We start from the raw sequence: 20,693 nt of genomic DNA on the forward strand, positions 1-20,693 counted from the left end.
CTGGCCAACTCAATATGTTTAGGTTGTATTTAATGAACAAAATTTATGAATTCTGGTTTTTATTTTTTACAACCATTGGATTAAATATCCATTAATATTGAAAGTAATTCCCACAAACATCCAAATTGAACTTGAGAACTTTACCTTAGGCCTGCAATCCACAACAGAAAGATTCCATACCCTCTGCTTTTACAAAAAAGAGATCTCTACTGATTGACTGTGTACCTATTTTTTTTTTTTCTATTTGTCACCCAAAGGATTTTTACTGGCAACAAAAATCAACCCTAGGTCTTTAAGAGATTAAGCACAGTTCAAAGAAAGAGGTTCTACTTTTCAAAAAATTAACGAACCAACATTTCAGTCAATAATGCAAAATTATTCAGATACAGAACTATACTTAGGATTCTGATTAGATTCCATGTTGAATAGCAACAAACCGCTAGATTTAATGCATTTGAAGGAAACAGGACAACTGTGACAAATAAGGACCCTATGCACCAAATAAGTATTCTCCATTCAGTGTTGTTTTCTGTGTGCTAGTATTCAAGTGAGCTGAAACAATAGAGGTTTGTGAGCTTTCAAAACTGTGCAAACAATTTGCCAGTTTAATTAACTTCCAATTTACACTACAACACAAGTCCAGTATTTCACAGGCTCAGTTACTAGGTGTGAAATAATACTTGATTTCAAACATGCTGCATGTACATTATATGGCTGCCGGGTGGGTTACACGTCTCTCACGAGACTCAAGTCCACTCTGGAAGTGTGCGGCACTTCCCAGCACCACAGAGGCTGGGCATGGCAGGTGCACAACAAATGCTGGCTTCCTTTCCCCTTGCCTCCTTCCTCCAAACATAATAGAAAAATGGCAATATGATGCATGCTTACAATACCACGAAGACTATTCCTGGGCCTTCCATTCACTGCTTTCCTATTTCATTACACAGGCACCCAAAATACCCCCTTTAACAGAACCTTGCTTGCACCAAAACAACTCCAATTGTGTGTTTAGCACACATACATGTATGTAGTGGAAAATAAAAAGGAAATACACCTCAAATTAGTAATTGTGTATCTTAACGGGAGAACTAAAAACAGTTTTTAAATTTTATCTTAAACATTTCTGTATTTTCCAAATGTTTTACAATAAGCATCTGCTGAGTCAAAACTGCCTGTTACAACACAGTCCCACTACACACCCCCCAGAACGATCACAATGAAGATGACACACAACACCCAGTGTTGACACTAGAGCCACTGAAACACTCACTGCCAGGTGGAGTGTCAGCTGGTGCAACCACTCTGGGATCAACAACAGCTCCACATACAGGAAGACCCAGCAACTCCACACTTAGGTATACACCTAAAGAACCTACTTAAACATACGAGAAAGTAACACTATCAATAACAGCCAAGAACTACAAACAACTCAAAAGTCCATCAACAGCAGATATATCAACTATCAAGGAATAGTAAGACAATGAAATACACAATGAAAACTTAGCAATGTATTTAACACTGAGAAATAACAGATTATTGCTATATGCACATCCATCGATGAATTCCAGATATAGTGTTGAATGAAAAAAGCCAGACACTAAACGAGTACATATTATATGAATATGATCCCATTTTTATGAAGTTCAAGAACAGTCAAATTTACCTATGGTGATAGAAACTGGATACCGTTGATCTTTGTGGAAAAACAATGACTGGGAGGAAGCAAGAGAAAAATTCTGGAAGACAGTAAACATTTTTTATATCTGTGCTTCCTACTTTAAAAAAAGAAGAATAAACTGGGTTTGCACCATAGCTCTAACTGCTTACTAGCTGGGTGTTGTTCAGTCACTCAGTCATGTCCGACTCTTCTGCAACCCCATCGGCTGTCCATGGGATTTCCCAAGCAAGAATACCGGAGTGGGTTACCATTTCCTTCTCCAGGGGATCTTTCCATCCCAGGGATCAAACTTCTTCTGCATTGGCAGGCAGATTCTTTACCACTGACCTCCAAGGAAGCTCACTAGCTGTGTACCAAGGAAGCTCACTAGCTGTGTGGCCTTGAGCAAATGTTTTAACTTCTCTAAGTTTCCGTTTCTAAACTGTAAACGGGATGAGACTTAAACAAGGCGATGCAGTTAGTGTGTAACACAGTCACCAGCAGAAGGCAAGAGCACAATACATAACAACAGAAGCTGGACAGACATCCCCTAGGTCTTACTATGCACCAGCGGGCTCTGCTCTACCTCTCCCGGTTGGTTCCTGTTCTTATCTACTACTCCAGGCCAGAAGGGCAGGCTGTGAGCTAGGCTTTCAGAAATGGTTTGTGCCAGACGCCAACCACAAGCATTGTTCCTGAGAAGGAGGAGGAATCACTAGTTATGCTGCTGCTGAGGTTTCAAAGGAAAGGAACTGGCAGGAGGTACACGTCAGGATTAATCGCAGACTATTGGAGAGAAAAATGGCTTTAGCTTCTGAAAGTAGTAGCTGCTTTCTGCAGGAGGAGAAAGACTTTTATTCCAGTGGAATAACTCATTTTAAATTGCAGAGTCATCTGGGAACTGAAAGAGCTCGTCTTTCTTTCCTAAGGGAAGAGAGGAGACAAGTCACTCTCTGTTAAAAGATTTTCTATGTTGACTGGCTAAATTTACTGCCCTTTAATATATTTCAGATTTACAACTAAAATAATTTTTAAAGTATAGGCCTGCTGTATAAAAGTAATTTAAAATGTTGGTCAAGAAGCAAGAGACTCAGATTATACAAGACAGTTTTAGTGAAATGAAACACTATAAATGGAGAATAGTTTCCAAATTAGAAGATCAACCAAGATTAGGAATGACTCAACATATCACGCGGAGAAGGCAATGGCACCCCACTCCAATACTCTTGCCTGGAAAATCCCGTGGACAGACGAGCCTGGTAGCGACCATGGGGTCGCTAAGAGTCGGACACGACTGAGCCACTTCACTTTCACGCCTTGGAGAAGGAGAAGGCAACCCACTCCAGTGTTCTTGCCTGGAGGATCCCAGGACGGGGGAGCCTGGTGGGCTGCCGTCTATGGGGTCGCACAGAGTCGGACACAACTGAAGCAACGCAGCAGCAGCAGCAGCACCATATCATGAATTTTTGCTTCCACTAACTTCTATTTTGCTTTCAACTACGGAAAGTGAGCGCACCTGGATCTTGACTGAGCACCACCACTTTCTAGCTCTACCACCTCGGGCAAATTACTTAATCTCTCTGTGCCTCATTTTTCTCAACTGGAAAATGGGATAATAATCAGGTTATTAAAAGGAGTAACTGAGTTAATAGATATTAAGTGCATAAAAGTGCCAGGCACTACCGAGTGCTATAAAAGTGTTCCTACCATCACTTCTGAATCTTCAGATGAAGAGACAGAATTCATCTAAAACTGTGAAACTTAACCACAGACTATGCAGATATAGGATAGATTGTCTAATATCCAGAGGAAGCTGTGTACTAAGATCATGTCAAGTAAATATGCAAATTTGTGATTTGTAGGTGCACACAGGCGCACACAAACACCCAACTCTTCCAAATCCCTCCCTCTTCTCACAAGCAATTTCAGTCCCTCTAGAACAGAATGTGCCAATGATCCCAAGTTCTTCTGATCCCAAGATAAATAATCTCAACAAAGGTGTGAAGTTACTCTTCTTCCGAATATTTCCAAGGGCCCATTAAAAGCACACACACTGAAAAGGCATGTTTGCCTTCCCATTTCAATAACTGGAACCTTTCCATAGCACACTTGAACAGCCAAGTGGGTGATATTCAAACATGGACTCTTTTCAACCTGTAGCAGAGGAGACCTACTAAAACCTTACATTTTCCTCCAATTGTGAGCACAGAAAGTTTTTCATTTTGTTCCAAAGGAAATGATCTTAACACAGCTCAATGATATCATCATTGTCTGAACCGAGTGGGCATCCGGTGGACATGACAGGACTAAATGCTAAAACCCAAGGGTATAAAAGTTAAAAGCTACTCAGTGGAAATGTCAGTTACAACATTTATTCTTTGATTTGCAAGAATCAAACACAGGCAGAGAACCCTCAAGCAAGGGAATTATGAAGACTATCCAGCACAACACATGGGGAGCACCCAACTTCCCCTCCCCACCTCTCCCAATAAAAAGCTTTTCAGTACCCACAGTATTCTGCTTTTCTAAGTGGAAGAGAACTGTGCTTGAATAGATTACTACATATAATTCTTTCACTTCACCAGTAGGCACATTTACACCTTTCTACCAACACTAGCCAGTCAGGTCCGAAATCCCTATCTCACTATCTGTGGTTTTTCTCTATTATCAGAGTGACATAAGTAAGACAGCAATTTTTTTTTCTATTTTTTAATTTATTTTTAATTGGAGGATAATTGCTTTGCAATGTTGCATTAGTATCTGCTGTACGACAACCTGAATCAGCCTTAAGTATACATATATCCCTTCCTTCTTGGGCCCCCCTTCTACCAAGATAGCAGTTTTCTAATTAAAAAAACTTTCTTTTGCTTAAAAAATAACTGTTCATTCTGTACTTCACAGAATTTAGGACACCCAGATAGCTCTCCACTGAAGCCACATCTACAAACACAGCTAACTCAGGACAGTGACAGTGATGCCTCTTTGCTCTACCTTTAGTTGAAAAACCTTGTTCAGCTTTATTATCCAGAACTTGGCACATCAGCCTTCAGTATGAGACAGATAAGGAGGAGAAAGTTGCATACTCAGGTTGATTCCTAGCAATGAATTAGATTCTGGGAGCTCAAGGGAAAATCAGGTAATGGCAGCCATATTTTATTTGCAAAATAAAAATTTCAGCAGGGTCTACTTTCTTGCTGATGTGAGCTGCCTGGTTAGGTTTTGGCATTTCATAAAGTTGCTTTGGGTCTTGATCAAAACAGTCGTACTTCAAATATGTATTTGACTCTACTATATGTAAGACACTACGCCAGGTGCCAAGGGAGATTAAAAAATGACCTTATTTCACTCCTGGACTCTCTACTTTCTACAACCTCCCTTCACACTGAACAGAGACGAATGGCACTTCCATCCCCTCACAACCATATTTAGGGCCCTTGTTTTACTCTCCTTAAGCCCCTGTGAATACTTAGAGAACAACTATCATTTTATTATTATAAAGGTTAACTCACACTACTTTTTTATAAAATACAAACAGTCAAGGAGGGCATGAAATGAAAAAGAAAATTTCCTTTCCAACCATGCCACCAATCTGACAGCCCAGAAATAAGCACGTTTCTTAGGATTTTTTCCAGAGATTTACATTCGCAAACCAAGAATTGAGACTTTTTTTTTAATGGGATCTTAAACTAATGTGCACCTTTTTTTTTTTTAAGAAAAAAATTCTGTTTTATGAATTTTTCTGTATCAGTACTCACAGATTTGCTCAATTCCATAATGTACTTATATGGCATTTAACCAGTCCCTTTGAAAGACATTTAGGTTATTTCTACTGTTACTCTATTACAATGCTGCAGTGAATATCTCTGCATGTTTGCCGGCACACTTTTGCAGGTATATTCATAAGATAAACTACTAACTGTAGCAGGAATGCGTATAGGCATTTTTAGTTTTGAAAGATAATATTAGAAAAGAGAGAGAGAGAGAAAGAAAGGGAAGGAGGGAGGGAAAGAGAGAGGGAAGCAATGAAGGAGAGAGCACTGGAAGGAGGAAGGAAGGGAAAGAGAGAGAAAGAAAATAAAAGCTGTGGCCAACACCAGGGGCTACCTACTCAGAGCAACTGCCGCTTTCTTTCTGGCCAGCCAAGTTCCATTTCTGCCCCCTTTCCTCCCAGTGCCCACATGCTGAGAAAGCTGGGCCCTAAGACTGGTCTAAGCAAGCAATGGGAGCCCCCCCTCTCCATGTCAGTCATCAGACGAGATGTGGGCATCTGGCCCAGTTTTGCCAGTGGGGCACAGGAGAAGTTCTGGGGGTGGGGTTCCCAGCAAAGGTTTTCTCTGGTTTCCTCTTTTCCTGCCTCTGGACACCACACATCACCTGTGTACGAGGATATGGTGGTTAGGAACACACGGAGCCAAGCTGGAGGTCAAATGTCAAACACTGAGGTTGGCAAAGAGGAAACTCGGCTGAGCCTTTCATTAATGAACCCCAAAACTGTGCTAACTTTGGACTTCTTGTTTACATGAGATAATAAAGATCCTTACTATTTAAACCACTTTTAACTGAGTTCTGTTTACTTGCAAGTGAAAGTATTCCCACTGCCCACCTGTTCTCTAAAAAGCCGCCCACTGGACTTACAATCCCACCCAGGGCACATACGAAAACATCTATCCCCTCACGGCCTTGGTTTCACCGGGGTTTAGTCCCCATGTGTTCTCAGGATATTTTCTCTTAATGGCCAGAGCGCTTTCTTCCTTGGAGAGTCTAGTAGCTCTTTCCCCAAATAAGGACACATTGCAAAAAGGTGACCCAAAGACAGCCAGTATTTCATCCTGCTTCACCTGCGACAGAAGTGAGACACGGGCTCACCTGCTCATTCAGAAGAGTAGACACTGTCACCCTGGGCCGTATGTTCTCCAATGCCTTAGAGTCAGGCATGACTCTGCTAGGCTGGGACAGTCACCAGGGTGTGGAAGGACAGCCCGAGACTGGAACCTGGATGACCTAGTTCAGATCTGCTACTTATGAGCTGGCTGGCTGAAGAGATGTCACCCAACCTCCCATTCCACATTCTTTGAATGTAAAAGGAGGGCTCCTGAAACTAAGGCCCAGGGTCCTTATTAGGATAAGATGGGGACAGGGCGTGTGAAGGTAATAGACTGTCACAGACTATTAGAGGCAGGAGTGAGGCTGATCCCCACAGATCTTTGCTGGCAGGAGGCCAGGCCAAGGGCAGGCGGATCGCCTGTCTCCAGCCCTCTCTGCTCTCCCTGTCACTCCCGCCATCACTGTGGGCAGCCTGTCAGCTCAGGACTAATAACCAGAAGAAAACCCAGCCAACCACTTCCACTCCTCCCGCAGATAAGCTGAGCTCCCAGGAGCAGCATCACAGTCAGTGAATGTGAGGTTATGTTCAGTCAAGTCAGTGAGTGCCAGGGTCACTTATAATGATTACTAAGGCTCAAACTGGCACCTGGGCAAAACATGTATGATTCTGAGCAAACTTCCAAAAAGTCAGCTTGGCCCATGCTCTTCTCATCCCTCTCATTCACTCTTGATCATTGTGATGGACTCAATCACTGTTTTCTGCACTCCACTCCCCTATATAATGGGGTCATGTGTCCCCCTTCTGTGCCATGTGACTTTGCAGTACTTCCCATGAGAATGGCCTGAGTATACCTCCCCACTGCACTTATGTTGGTCTTGGCCATGTGATTTCTGTTGACTAATGGTTATGAACCAAAGCCTCAAGAGGCATCATGCACTTCCACCTGCCCTCTTAGGCTACTGCCATTTGCCATAAGGTGAGCATGCCCTAGGCCCCAGAATAAGCACATGTGGAATAGACTCAAAGCCAAATGATCAACTAAGTAGAAAAATAAATCCCTGTGGTTTTAAGGCACTGAGATCAGGGATTGTTTGTTATGCAGCAACATCATATAGTAAAACCTAATACAAACATCTTAAGAGCAAATGTAATGGTAAGTTTGCCTGGCACCAACTAATCAAGCAATAATACAATATTTGTGCTTATTTTAAGGAGATTTTAATTCATTTGTCATTCATACATGTACAGAGAACTCCTACACGTAAGGCACCACAGTAGCCCCACAGGAAGCTGAGCATACTGAAAAATACGAAAGTAAGCATTCCTACAAGTAACTTTTTAGTCGAGCAAATCCCCAAGCTTCCTAAATTCTACTGGAGGAGAGCAGTCCACGCTGGCAAAGCTTCTGTTCATTTCATTCATTCATTCACTGCCCTGGGTTAAATCACAGAAGGGATGAAATTCAGTATCTATGCATTTAAGGATCTGATTCTCATACTTATTAATGGTGAAATCTACTTCCTTCTACAAATGTATTCTTAAAGACAGAAACTAGAAGCTTTTTTGTAAAGAACTTAAATTATTTTTAATGAACTCCTTTGTTCTATTAATCTTAATTTACTCACTCAACATATGTTTACTGAGCACCTATGATACTCCAGGCAGATGATTGGTACCTGTGCTAGCAAGCAACACACACAATTCCTAGCCCCAACCCCTGGCTGCCCAGGCACACCACTGACCACAAAAGAATTATTTAAAATTATGGTTGACAGCTCCATGTAGTATCTAAAAAAATTTTTTTAATAAAAATTAAAAAATATTCCTATAGTTTAACTACAGGTTTAATTCCTATAGCTTAACTCCAATGCCTTCTTTCAATTTTACTTTTAAAAGACTCTAGGGACTTCCCTGGCAATCCAGTGGTTAAGACTTCACCTTCCATTCCAGGGGTGCAGGATTGATCTCTGGTCAGGGAGATAAGATCCCACAAGCCTCGCAGCCAAAAACATAAAAAACAATAGAAGCAGTACTGCAACAAATTCAATAAAGACTTTAAAAGATAATAAACAGACAGAAGAATTTCACCCCAACTGCAAATGTGGTGATTTCACCATCTTGCCTCTTTTTATCAAGGAGGACAGAGAAGATTGGTTTCGACTGCACTCCTCCTCACATTCACCACCACACACAGAGGTGTGGGAGACTCATATTTAATAACTTTTGGCATGAAGTCTTCAAAGGTCTTTGGGAAATCTAAATAAATTACATCCACTGGTTTGCCCTTCTTCCCACATTTATTTTCTCCCTCAAAGAACGTAATAGGTTCATCAAGCATGATTTCCCCATCCACACGTCATGTTTTTTTGAAGGGTCCTGTGATCTCACCCTATCCCATGGATTGCACAAGCCTGCTGGGCATGGAGGTGAATTAGCTCTGAAAATAAGGAGCATTTCCCAAGTCTAAGTGAGAGTCACAAAAGGAAAGCGTCAGAGTAATAAGACCCTACACGCACTTCTCTCTCTAGGCAGACCTGTTCCAAGCACTCTATATAGATTCACTCATACAACATAGAACCCCAGAGGCAGAAGTGGACCTGGGCAGCCTGGGGCCAGATTCCAGGCCCTGCAGCATCTGCGAATCCCAACATGTGGCAGGGACTCTGGGTTCCCTACCAGCCTGTCTTCAGCCAGCTCGATGAGGCTCCCCAGGAAAGAAGCCGAGAGGGAAGGCCATCCTAGAGATGTCCTTTATTTCAGGACACAGCTTTTCCCTGGACACTCCTCTGGGATAAATTCTAGTGTTTCCCACAAAAGGAGCTCGTAAGCCCCCCCTAAAGCTGCCAACATCCTGCTTCCTCTAGGCAGGGCCTGCTCACCACTCCAGAAACAAAGCAAAAAGGAGTCTCCTCAGTAGTGAAGGGACATGGCCATAACCCAAGAATGCTCTGAGGCCTGGCATCTCAGAGCCCTGAGCTGCTCTCCTAAAAGCTTCAATCTCTTCTTACTGAAGCCCCCACCCTGTTACTAAACTCAGAAGTGCAGGAAAGGTGGGGGGTTGGTGGGGGGCGGGCGTTGACACACCATCTCCTTTCACTCTAGTCTCTCTCCAGGAGCTAGTTTTACATCTCTATGGGGCTTGGGCTTCTCTGAAATCTTCCATCTTGGGTGGCTGAAGGGGTGGGGGAGGAGAGAATCCAGATTGTCTGGGTCAATGACACGCTACAAATCTGGCCCAGGGCCGCCACCTGGAAATCTAAAGCGAAGGATATTATTAAAGTCACAGGTTAAGGATCCCTCACTCCACAGCTCCTCATTTAGAAGCCTGCAGTGGCATTAAATGTAAACACTTCCCCAGAAAGCTTTAAAACAGAGGGAGGTTTTTATTAAACGACTTAATTGAGGGCCACTTCTCATGTGGAAAGCTTTTTACTGGGAGGAAGAAAAAGGCCTGGTGGGTGTTTTCCAGACACTTGTTTTTTTAAATCTGCCATGCTGTCCCAGGGAAATGAAGCACCACTCGGGGCTGGTGTGTGCCCTGGCTGCTAATTCTTCAGCAGAAATAAAAAATATCTAGTCCCCAGCAGCGTGGAGAACCCAGCATGACAGTGTTAATTCCAAGATTCATTTCAAGGGTCATTAGAATCACTGGACAGAAAAAGCAGGAAAATTAAGGCTGGCCAAAAAGGACCCAAATTAATGAAGAAAGATATTCTAAAACTTGAAAACAGGACATGATGTGATAGAACAGGTCTGATGAAACTGAGGTTTGGGTTACTCTACAAAGATACCAAATAAAAGGAATGAAGAGTTGAGGCTCGCTACAGTGCATAGATGGACCCGGAAAACATGATGCTGAGCGAAAGAAGCCAGGGCAAAAAGGCCACATGTTGTATGATCCTATTTAAGATAGTCGGGTAGGCAGTTTCAAGGAGACAAAAAGTAGACCGGTGGTGCCTGGGCCTGCGGGGAGAGAGGAAGGTGAAATGACAGCTTAATGGGTACAGGGTTTCCCTCTCGGGTGATGAAAAAGCCCTGGAATTAGTGGTGGTGGTTGCACAATGCTCTCAATGTACTTAATGTCACCGACCTGAACACTTTAAACTGGCTAAAATGGTCAATTATACACTGTATGAGCTTTACCATAACAAAATAGAAAATAACAGGAATTTCAGAAAAATCCTCTTTCAGCTCATAACCCAGGAGTGCAAATACACAAGCAAAGTAATAAATAATAAAAGCAAAATAACAACCCAGGAGTGTAAATACACAAACTTCCTCACCTGAGTGCAAATACACAAGCAAAGTAATAAATAATATTATTTTACTAATAACTCATTTTTTGAGCTGAAATTCCCAAGAACACTAAGCACTTCTTAGGACTACATCACTTCCCCCACACCTGTCTTCAGGTAGGTGGTGTTATCATTAGCCTGACACTACAGGTGAAGAAACCAAACCACAAGGAGGTCCAGGAGCTTGCCCCAGGGTCAGCAGGCAAACAGGGGAAAAGCCAAAGCAGGAACCCAGAGGAAGCACAGCAGGGAGCTTACACCCAAACCCAGAGTCAGAATCTACACTCTGCCACCGGAATGCTTCCTGGGCCTGGTTTCCCACTTTGCCCACAACACAGACGTCCCTTGGCTGTTAAGTCCTAATCCCTTTTCAGTGGCATTTCCTAAGTGACCACTTAGGCACCAAGTTCTCTGGAAAAACCACATTCAAAATCACATGTCTGTAGAACTACTTCATTTGGACAGAGTTATCTTCATGTATTCTGATTTATTCTCTTAGTCCTTGGAACAACGCGGTAAAACAGGAGGGCGATGCAATTACCTGTCCTTTCCTGGGGAGAAAGGCAAGCTGCCGAGGGTCTATAGTTGACCTCAGGCCACACAGTGGGTGCAGGCTTTTACTCCGTGCCCCACGCTGTTGTCTTCCTGAGGAGCCAGGTTTAAACTCTGAGTCTTTCAGGGATTTTTTTCTTAAGCATATAAGTTATGTATATGTAAATCTATATGTATATTTATATGTAAATAGATGCACGCAATTACAAATGAAGCTAAGGAGCAGTTTAATGGAGAGAAAAGCAGCTCTTCCTACATTTCTGGGGCACCTGTGGGGTAACGCAGAAGCACCCACAAAAAGTTGAATTCCATTCCCTCCACCCCCCTTAAGAAAGCATGACTCTTTGCCTCTGGTCAACAGCTCTCTTTGATAAGAGATGTTAAAAGCTGCCACAGGGGTTTAGACACGCCACCCTGCCAGGGCTCTCAGCCTCCCACCACTGACTTTGGGGCTGGATAAGTCTTTATGGGGCTTCCCTGGTGGCTCAGATGGTAAAGAATCCACCTGCAATGCAGAAGACCAGGGTTCGAGACCTGGGTTGGGAAGATCCGCTGGAGAAGGAGATAGCAACACACTCCAGTATTCTTGCTTGGAGAATTCCATGGACAGAGGAGCCTGATGGGCTGCAGTCCATGGGGTTGCATTGAGTCAGGCACAACCGACAACTAACACACAAGTATTCACTGGGGGGGCCATCCCATGCATTGTAAGGAATTTAGCAGCATCCCTGGCCTCTACCTCCTAGATGCCAGTAGCCACCACTACCCCCAGGTCATTGGCAACCAGGATGTCTCTAGATACTGCCAAATGCATTTGAGAGCCACTGTACTATGTCAGAGAGATATGGCCCTCACAGCCCTACAAGATAAGAATTATATGACCATCTTAGAGATGAGGTAACAGCCCTGAAATGGATGAGGAACCTGCCTAGAACACCACACTCCTTGTGAGGGACAATGTGACTTCCAAGTCAAGCAGGTGAGACACCCCCTACACTTTCACCCTACAGTAGGGAGACAGAATGAGAAGACCAGAGGCGGATCTATCTTCTACCAGCTTGTGTATTGAAAATATTAAAACTATGCTTTGCCCTAGGAAGATGGACATGGGCTTGAACGCTCCCAGGGTTTGATTTTCAACTCCAAAGAAAATACACTCTGCTGGCAAGAACAGTCTCAGCAATGCCTGGAAGGTTGAGGGCCTCCTTGACTCACAAAGAAATCCGCATGGGAGTAGGCATGCCCTTTGAATAATAAATGCTTTAAACATGAACACAAAGAGCATATCTCTGATCGTGAGAGTCTGAAATACTTTTAAAATATGTTTTTATCAAGAATTCCCCAATTATTTTGGTGAAAGATCCCCCCCACATTCTCACTGTTCTTAGCACTCATCTATTTTTCTGTTTAAAAACCACTGATACGGGTAGAGAGACATGAAATACAAGATGTCACGTTTCAATGGGCTGAGTGACATACATCTTTCCTCCTACAAAACTTTATCAAGCACCTACTTCCTGCTAGACACAGGGATGCAAGGTCAGTCAAGAGATCCCTCCTCTTTGCAGGTTTGTTTACAGGGTTTTTTGGGGGGCAGGAGGGTGCTTCCTCCAACATGTTGGCAAAGGGCACTAACCATGTTCTAACTGCTGAGATAAAGCAATTAGACTTGCAAGCAGTCAACAGTCTGTGAAGAAATGAATGAGCAGTGAATTGAGGGGATGAATGAAGAGGCCATGCAGTAACCAGAGGAGCACAGCCCAGGGTCAGGAGAGTTTGAACCCTTGATCCAACCACTTAGCAGGTGCACAAATCTGACAAGTGACCCAGTTTCTCATGGCCTCTCTTCCCTCACCTGTAAAGTGGGTTTATGATAGCATCCATCCCACAGAGTTGTTAGGTTGAACACTCTCAGACAGGGCTGGAGGTAGACGCTCCAGAAGCATTTGCTATTATTATGTAAATCACTGATTTGGACAGTCCTCCAGAGAAGTCGGGACTTCCCAGATGGCATGGTGGTAAAGAACCCACCTACAATGCAGAAGGAAGAAACTCAGATTTGATCCCTGTGTTGGGAAGATCCCCTGCAGGAAGGAGGAGGAAATGGAAATCCACTCCAGTATTCTTGCCTGGAGAATCCCAGGGACAGGGGAGCCTGGTGGGCTGCCGTCTATGGGGTCACACAGAGTCAGACATGACTGAAGCGACTTAGCAGCAGTAGCTGCATCACATCCAGGACACTGGGCTCACTGCAGTTATCCAGACCCTTAGCAAGAGGTGGTGGTACCCTGAGCAGACCACACCTGACGAACTAGGTAACCTCTTCCCTAACCCTCTTCCCTACTTCCTCTCTCCCTCTAACCTTGCACTTCCTCCCACCATCACCACTCTCACAAAAAAAAAAAAAAAAAAACAGCTTACAGGTGGCTCAGGGCAATGCAGACAAGTTAGGGCTGAGCTGGTCTGACTACAAATGGGACAAAGGTGCTCAAGTCCCAAACCTGAAGATCACAAGTCGGAAAAATTCTTAAATTTGGTAAACTCCAGCCAGCCCTTTGCAAACTACTCTCTTATCTCCTTCCTTCCATTCTTTCTCTATCAGTTCCTCTCCAACTCCGAAAGCTTTTACTGTAATCACCACTCTCAGTAAACTTTCCAGGTTTTTGATATTTGACTAAGGCAAGGAGAGAGGCTAATCAACTTTTCAGTTGCTGCTGTGGAATTCTGAGTAAGTCACTGTTTTAATAAGGAGGGTAAAAATCTCATAGGCAAAAATAGTGGAGAAGCAATTCTTTCTTTTTCTTTTTTTTTTTTACAAAAAGCTATCTGTAATACAGCTAAAACAAAGCTCAAGGATATGGATTAGTTCATAGAATATCTTAGAACCTCTTTATAACTTTGAAAACTGGACCATTTCTTTTCCCTCTGAAATAAAATCAAAACAGGGTAGCCGCTAGAGCGGCTCAAACTCTGAACTGGAATCTGCAAACACCAGACCTCACCAGGTCCCTCACCTGGAAAAAAAACGGGACCAACAATACAAACATCGCTGGATCTGTGGAAGGAGTCTTAGTCTCAGGGGTCCTCTTCCCTGAATGGACTCCAATCTGCAAGGGAAAACAGAGTGCCTGTTTCATAGGCAGCAAAATTCGGGGCAAGAAAGCCAGGGGGGATCAGAGGTAAAACTCAAAAGAATGACTGAAGCCAAAACTAGAAAATCTGAATCATTTTGCCTCAGTCCTCTGGAAAAAGAGATAAGCAAGAGTGAAAAAATATTAATAATAAAGCAGCTTTATAGATTTAAGAAAACTACCAAGTAACAGCCTGAGCCATTATGGACTCTACCAAAGGCAAGCAGAAAGTCCTGTGATTGGGCAGCAGGGGATAGAATCTGCCGTATAAACAAGAGGCTATGGGCAGGCTGGCTGGAATAGTCCACCTTCACAACCAACGCTCTGTGCTCTAATCCCAAACACTAACTCCAAGAGGACCCTCTCCACCGAACCAATCCTTCTTAGGGTGAAATACAAAGCTAAAGTCCACTGCAGTAATGGACACGCACACAGTAACCCTGTTTTCAACTCACCTTTCCTGATTACAGCTCCATGCACCTCTAAAACCTTCTCACCTATAATTTTAAAAGCTTGAGGTAATTATAATGCAGCAAGTTTTGTTTCTGTTGCGAGTACCACATAAACAGGAATTGAATGTGCACAGCTTCGTTTTGCTCCAGAATGTTCAACACTGAATTTTGTTTTTAATCTCTTACCCAACAACCAATTATCTCCAGAAACTCAGAGGTTTGCAGAACTTGAAGAAATGTGGAGACGATGTCCCGCTAACCCAGGATTTGGGATCCATTCAGAGCATTTCTAAACAGACTCATCTATCCTCTCCATTTAAAAAGCCAGAAAAAATAGGATTTCATAAAATTTCCCTTGAGATGACGAGACCACAGCGATCTTCAGTCTAATATTACACATCGTCTTGTAGAGGAAAACAGTAAATCAATCCAGATCTAAGGAGACTGTGGTGTTAGAAAAACAAAGCACAGGAAATCTAATTTCTCAGTCAGTTCTGCTTTAGGGGCACAAGGAGCAGTGGAAAGGTTCAGCTTTGAACTCAGGCAGACTGGGTGCTCTCAAACCTCAGCTCTACCATGTCTTCCGAGCATCTTAGCTCCCCGGGATCTCTTTGGGCCTCAGTTTCCTCATCTGTAAAATGAGGTCGCTGCCACCTCCCTCTCGGGAACGTTCGGGTGTTAGAGACAGAGCCCAGGGGCCCAGCTGGCTACCTGACATGTGAAAGGCAGACAGTCAACAAATGTGACTCCTCTTGCAACCCTGGGGTTATTAGCCCCGTGGGTCAGCAGTTTGGAAATCACTTTCCCAAAGGGAACACTGTGAAGTCATTTCCTGTCCGTCCCAGGAAATCGGCGCTAAAGGAACAAGAGCATGATAAAGAACCAACATCTACACGCTGGCCGGAGCCACAGACAAGAAGCAAACCACCTGCTTGTAAAGTACTAGGTTGGCCAAAAAGTTCCTTCGAGTTTTTCTGTAACGTCTTACAACGGCTGCTGTACCCTTCTCCCAGCTCTGTGCACAGAAGTGGCCGCTACTCACTAAGCTTCGGCTGCCAGTTACCAACACGCCAAAAATGGATCCAGTCACATTCTCCGCCAGCTGCACCACCCCAGATCATATCCCTACACTGCTTGACTAAGTACTCCTTAAGCAAATTTCAGCCGCCAGAATCATGCCTCCTCTTTCCTCACTTCCACTTGGCATGACCTGTGTACAAACTCTTCCCTCTCGTCCATCAGAAAAGTATCTGAAATTGGTTAAACTTCACATAGGGACTTAACATAACTTAAACCTAAGAAAAACTTTTCTTGTGCCTGCTGTGCTAATGAATTGAGAAGGTATCTATCCATCCAGGTGATGTCAGCCAGGTGGTACCCAGCTGCCCCCAAGGTTCTTCACACTCATCATGAGGGTAAGAGTTCCCAGCTCACTATCAACCCTGATTTACATCTCCACCAGATTTCAAGCTCCACAGTCATGGGCTGTACCCTGTTTACCTAGCACCCAGCAAGCACTACAGATCTATGCCAAGAGGGGGGACTTTATAAGAACTAAATTTGTTAAAAGAGTGAATAAAGCAATGAAACAAAAACAAAATTTTGATATGAAATTTAAGATGACGCTCTCTCTCCCCCAGGGACATTGGTTTAGGAACAGAAGACAGTGGCTAAGAAAGGGAAAGGGGAGCTGGACTGGGATGATTGACTGAAAACTCCAATAAACTCCCCCTGTGTGAAAACCAGAAATCTTGGTGCTGGTCCCATCAAATCCCCTTTTTATTTTTTTTCCACTTTCAGGATTTTCATGGCATAATTTGTTTCTTGATAACAGCAATGTCATGTGACAGAATAAAGTAAGTACTTGGACATTCAGGGGAAATTACCCAATTTTAAATTCCCCTTGAACTTTGTTTTTCTCCTCTGATGCCAACCTCTCAGCCATTTCACTGCCTTTTAGTGCCAGGATCAGAGGAAGAAAAGAAAGAAAAAGCACAAAATCAGTTGTGTTTTTTTAAAAAGTGTCAATGGCATCTCTTAGATAAATGGGTTGGGGTGAGGGGGTGGGTGTTGAGGAAGTTAAGGAGGCCATTAAATTCTTTAACGACCTCCCACCCCATGGTACAAACAAATTAACTGTCCCTACTTGAAGGGAAAAGAAAAAAGAAGCTAAAGAAGCTAATAGGGCAGTCTATTCCTAACACAAATCAAAGATCACTCTTCCAAAATGACACATATCCTTTCTCTAAATAAAGAAGACCCTCACTAACTCTTTCTTCACTTACTTTCTTCTAACCTCTAGAATATTAGAGCTGCTACTCCAAAGAGAGAAATGTTTACATAAATCTGTTTAGGTCCATATTTACATACACTTTTTCTTTTTTCCCAGAATGTACCATTATAGTCACAGTTTATTGCTGTTCAGGTGCAATTTTTCAGACACTAAGAGTTCAACAGTATCCTCAAATGAACATCCCCACCCCCCCAAATGGACACAAGGTTAGTAAGTTAAACCAGTCAATAACGTGGTTTCATTTTGTTGGCCTGGTCCACAAAGAAAAGAAATTCAACAGTAGGAAAACACTTTCCATATGGTCTTTTTCCCCCAAAGGTTGAGGTTTCGGGTCAGGGGCCACCCTGTGAGACTATGCACTCCACATAACCTCTGTTCTCAAGACAGGACAATTAAGCCGGCAGCCACAGCATCCCCACTTGCAGCAACTGAACAGTGATAGGAGCAGAGCATGGCAGTGGAAGAAGGTGGGAAAAAGAGAAAAAACAATGCTACAGTTTGTATTTTTCAAAATGAATGCTCTCTTGACTCACGTTAGGAAACTAGAAATGAACACAAACTTTCCCCCAACTCTGGAGAGCATTATCTTAAAAGGATGTCAAACCACTACAAATACAAATGTAATATAGAGGGCCAGTGCCTAAGAAAAAAATAAAATCCACTGGTTTATGGCCAGGTAGCAGACAGGTGGGAATCTCATATGAACATCATACTTAGGTACCACAGTAAATTAACCAAGATCCCAGGAGACTGTCATAATAACAAACACACTTTAAGAAAACATATGATCAAATTCAGTCAATGTATACATATATTCAGTATTTCCTTAGTCCTATTTCCCTATCATTTTTACAATCATTCGACAAGGTGAAGGTCTCACCTCAGATGTATCATGCTACTGTAGGCACCAATTCCTTAACTCAGATATTATTCTATCAACAAGAAATATACACTGTTATTACTTACATCTGCTGGGCTTAATCACATACTGAGAATAAACCCAATCTACACAATGAAGCCTAACACACATATTAACACCATATCAACTACAAAATACCGATCTGTGTTCTTAGAAGATTTCCCCACATGTATGTAGAATCATTATCTGTGCCAGAGGATCTCCAAAAGCTGACAGATTCTTAAATTATGTTTCCTCCTTTTAATCTGAAATCCTTTCCAAACAGGACAAGTCAAACTATCACCTAGTTTCCCTGAATAAGACAACCCTACTGACTCTGGCAAGGACTTCATAACTTTAATCCCTACACTCCCATCTCCTTGGCAGAAAGTGCCCTAGTAGTGTTTTCTGTTAACAGAGGGGCAGAAGCAAAGGGAACCCCCAAAAAGGCACCATCTGCAGTGTAAAGTCGGAAAGCACCCACAGGCTCTTCAGGTAGAGGGGCGGTTTACAGAAGGCGGAATCAAGAGCAGCTGAGAAGACCTCCTCTAGTAGTAATGCAAATGCACGCCCCCCAAAGCACATGAGAATCACCTGGCGTTTGAAACGCCATTGTTCAGGCTCGCCCCAGCTCTGGATCTCGAGAGGTGGGAGGAAGGCACCAAAATTTTTCAAAACTCTCCAGATGTGCAGCCAACTTTGAGAGCCAATACCCCAAAGAATTCCCAACGTGTTTTGAACAGTGCGTTGCGAGCAGCGTTGGAAAGGTACGGCAGCCTTGGGGTGAAGGGGTACACACCGAGTAAATACACAAAGTTTTAAAAATCCTGTGTAACTAACTCCAGCATGACAGCCAAGCACCTGTGAAGAGGCCAAACAGTGATGCAACTTGGAAAAGTCCCTTGGAAAGCTAGGATGTGTGCTGTGCGTGAGGCGGGGGCTTTCAGGACGACCTGCCTGGACCGGGAACGCCAGGGAGAGGGAGACGCCCACCCGCCCTTTCTTTTCGAGGGATGGTTGGGACCAGCACGGCCCGAAATAAAGGAAAAACAGGGTCGGACAGGGACAGAGGTGCTCGTTTGAGTCCGGGAGGAACCCTAGCTCACTCGCAGCTGTCACTCAAGACCGAGGGTCGAGGCAAGGGGTGCTAAGGCTGCCAGGCGCCCTCCGCTGCACGGCGGTTCCGGAGCCCCTCCCTCGCCCGGGGCCCCAACGCGGGCCCCCCAGGAACCGGACTGTCTGTGCGGCACGCCTCCCGGCCAGGCGCGCGCGCGGGAGCCTGGAGCGCACCTTCCAGCCCCAGGGGAGACGCTGCACAAACTGCGCGGCGCGGGGCTCCGACGGCGGACCCGAGCCCCTCCGGGTCCCGCCGCCCACGGCGACACCTCGGCCCCTGGTCCCCGCACCCGCTCTCGGCTCACTTACCGCTGCCTACCGGCTCCCGCTCCCGCCGCCTCCAGCAGAGCCCGGCTCGAGTGCAGAGTCCGCGGCGCCGCCTAGAGGCCGGGCGAGCCCGGGCCCCGCCCCGCACGCCTGCCCGCCCCCGGGGAGGAGGGGCCGGCGCCCCCTTGCCCCCATTCCCGGCCGGCCCGCCCCGCCCTCTGCAGCCGCCTGGCGCGCCCTCCCGGTTCCCCTTGAGCCGCCCGCCCCGGCCCTCGGGGCACGTCTCCCCGCACCCGGACATCGCCCCTCCTCGGCTCGGCCCGGGACGCGCCCGCCCCTCTGCCAGCACCTCTTCCCCACCTCACCCGGTCAGGCCTCACACTCCTCTCCAGCAACGCTTTCTCCTCACCCTTCCCCAGATCGGAATGTCCCCCCACCTCCCCTCCGCCTTCCCCCGTACTTTTCCCCTTGGAGCTTCGGCCGTCCCAAATTCCCGGCAGCCTTGCCTGTTTCGCACCCCCGATTCCCCTTCTGTCCCTTGCCCAGGGCCCCTTTTCTCCCTACCCTTCCAGGCAGCCTTTTTCTCCCCGACCTAGTCAGAAACTTTAGTGTATAACTTTTCTCCTACCACAACCAAATCTACAAGTATTTACTGAGCACCTATTAAGTCTAGAAATACTGATGGAGAGGTCGCCAAGAATAAATGTCCGTCTCTGTTAGAGAGGCCGGGAAGTGAGATGCCCAAGGCCACACAGCTGATGGCAGTAGATCTGGGATTAGCAGTCATTTCTGATGCATTGTTGAGGCCCGTTCCATGGGAAACTGCAGAATGACGCTAACCAGCTGTGGGAGTTTTCTCATCTGTGAGATAGGAGGATACCCACTCCACCATGTTGTGAAGATTACCTAAGAAAACAGATATGGAATAGCACACCGCATGTGCTTAATAAGTAATGTATGTTGACATATGGAATGAAATAGACACTTTAAAATTCAATGATTTAAAGTAACCAAAAAAAACTTTAAAAGTAATAGTGAATGCAAGAAAACACTTGCAAATCATATCTGATAAGGAATCAACATAAAATATATAAAGAATTCATACAACTCTGTAGCAAAAATACAAACAATCTGATTTTTAAATGGGCAGAGAATCTGAGTAGACATTTTTCCATAGAAGATGTACAGATGGTCAACAGGTAGGTGA

General features: G+C 44.5%; 1 protein-coding gene across 2 annotated transcripts in view; it reads right to left on the reverse strand.

Annotated features, from left to right (window-relative positions):
• CGNL1 (cingulin like 1) overlaps positions 1 to 19,592 on the reverse strand; it is a 173,787-nt gene extending 154,195 nt beyond the window's left edge. The window contains exon 1 of one of the 2 annotated variants that reach the window (XM_070469233.1): positions 19,529 to 19,592. The gene's annotated coding sequence lies outside the window, so the exon portion shown is untranslated. Of the gene's footprint in view, positions 1 to 18,697; positions 18,821 to 19,528 lie in introns of those variants that run through there. The other variant, XM_070469234.1, reaches the window with a different exon arrangement.
• Between the last annotated feature and the right edge of the window lie 1,101 nt (positions 19,593 to 20,693).

Source organism: Odocoileus virginianus, chromosome 6 (genome assembly GCF_023699985.2).
Source record: "Odocoileus virginianus isolate 20LAN1187 ecotype Illinois chromosome 6, Ovbor_1.2, whole genome shotgun sequence".
NCBI lineage: Eukaryota > Metazoa > Chordata > Mammalia > Artiodactyla > Cervidae > Odocoileus > Odocoileus virginianus.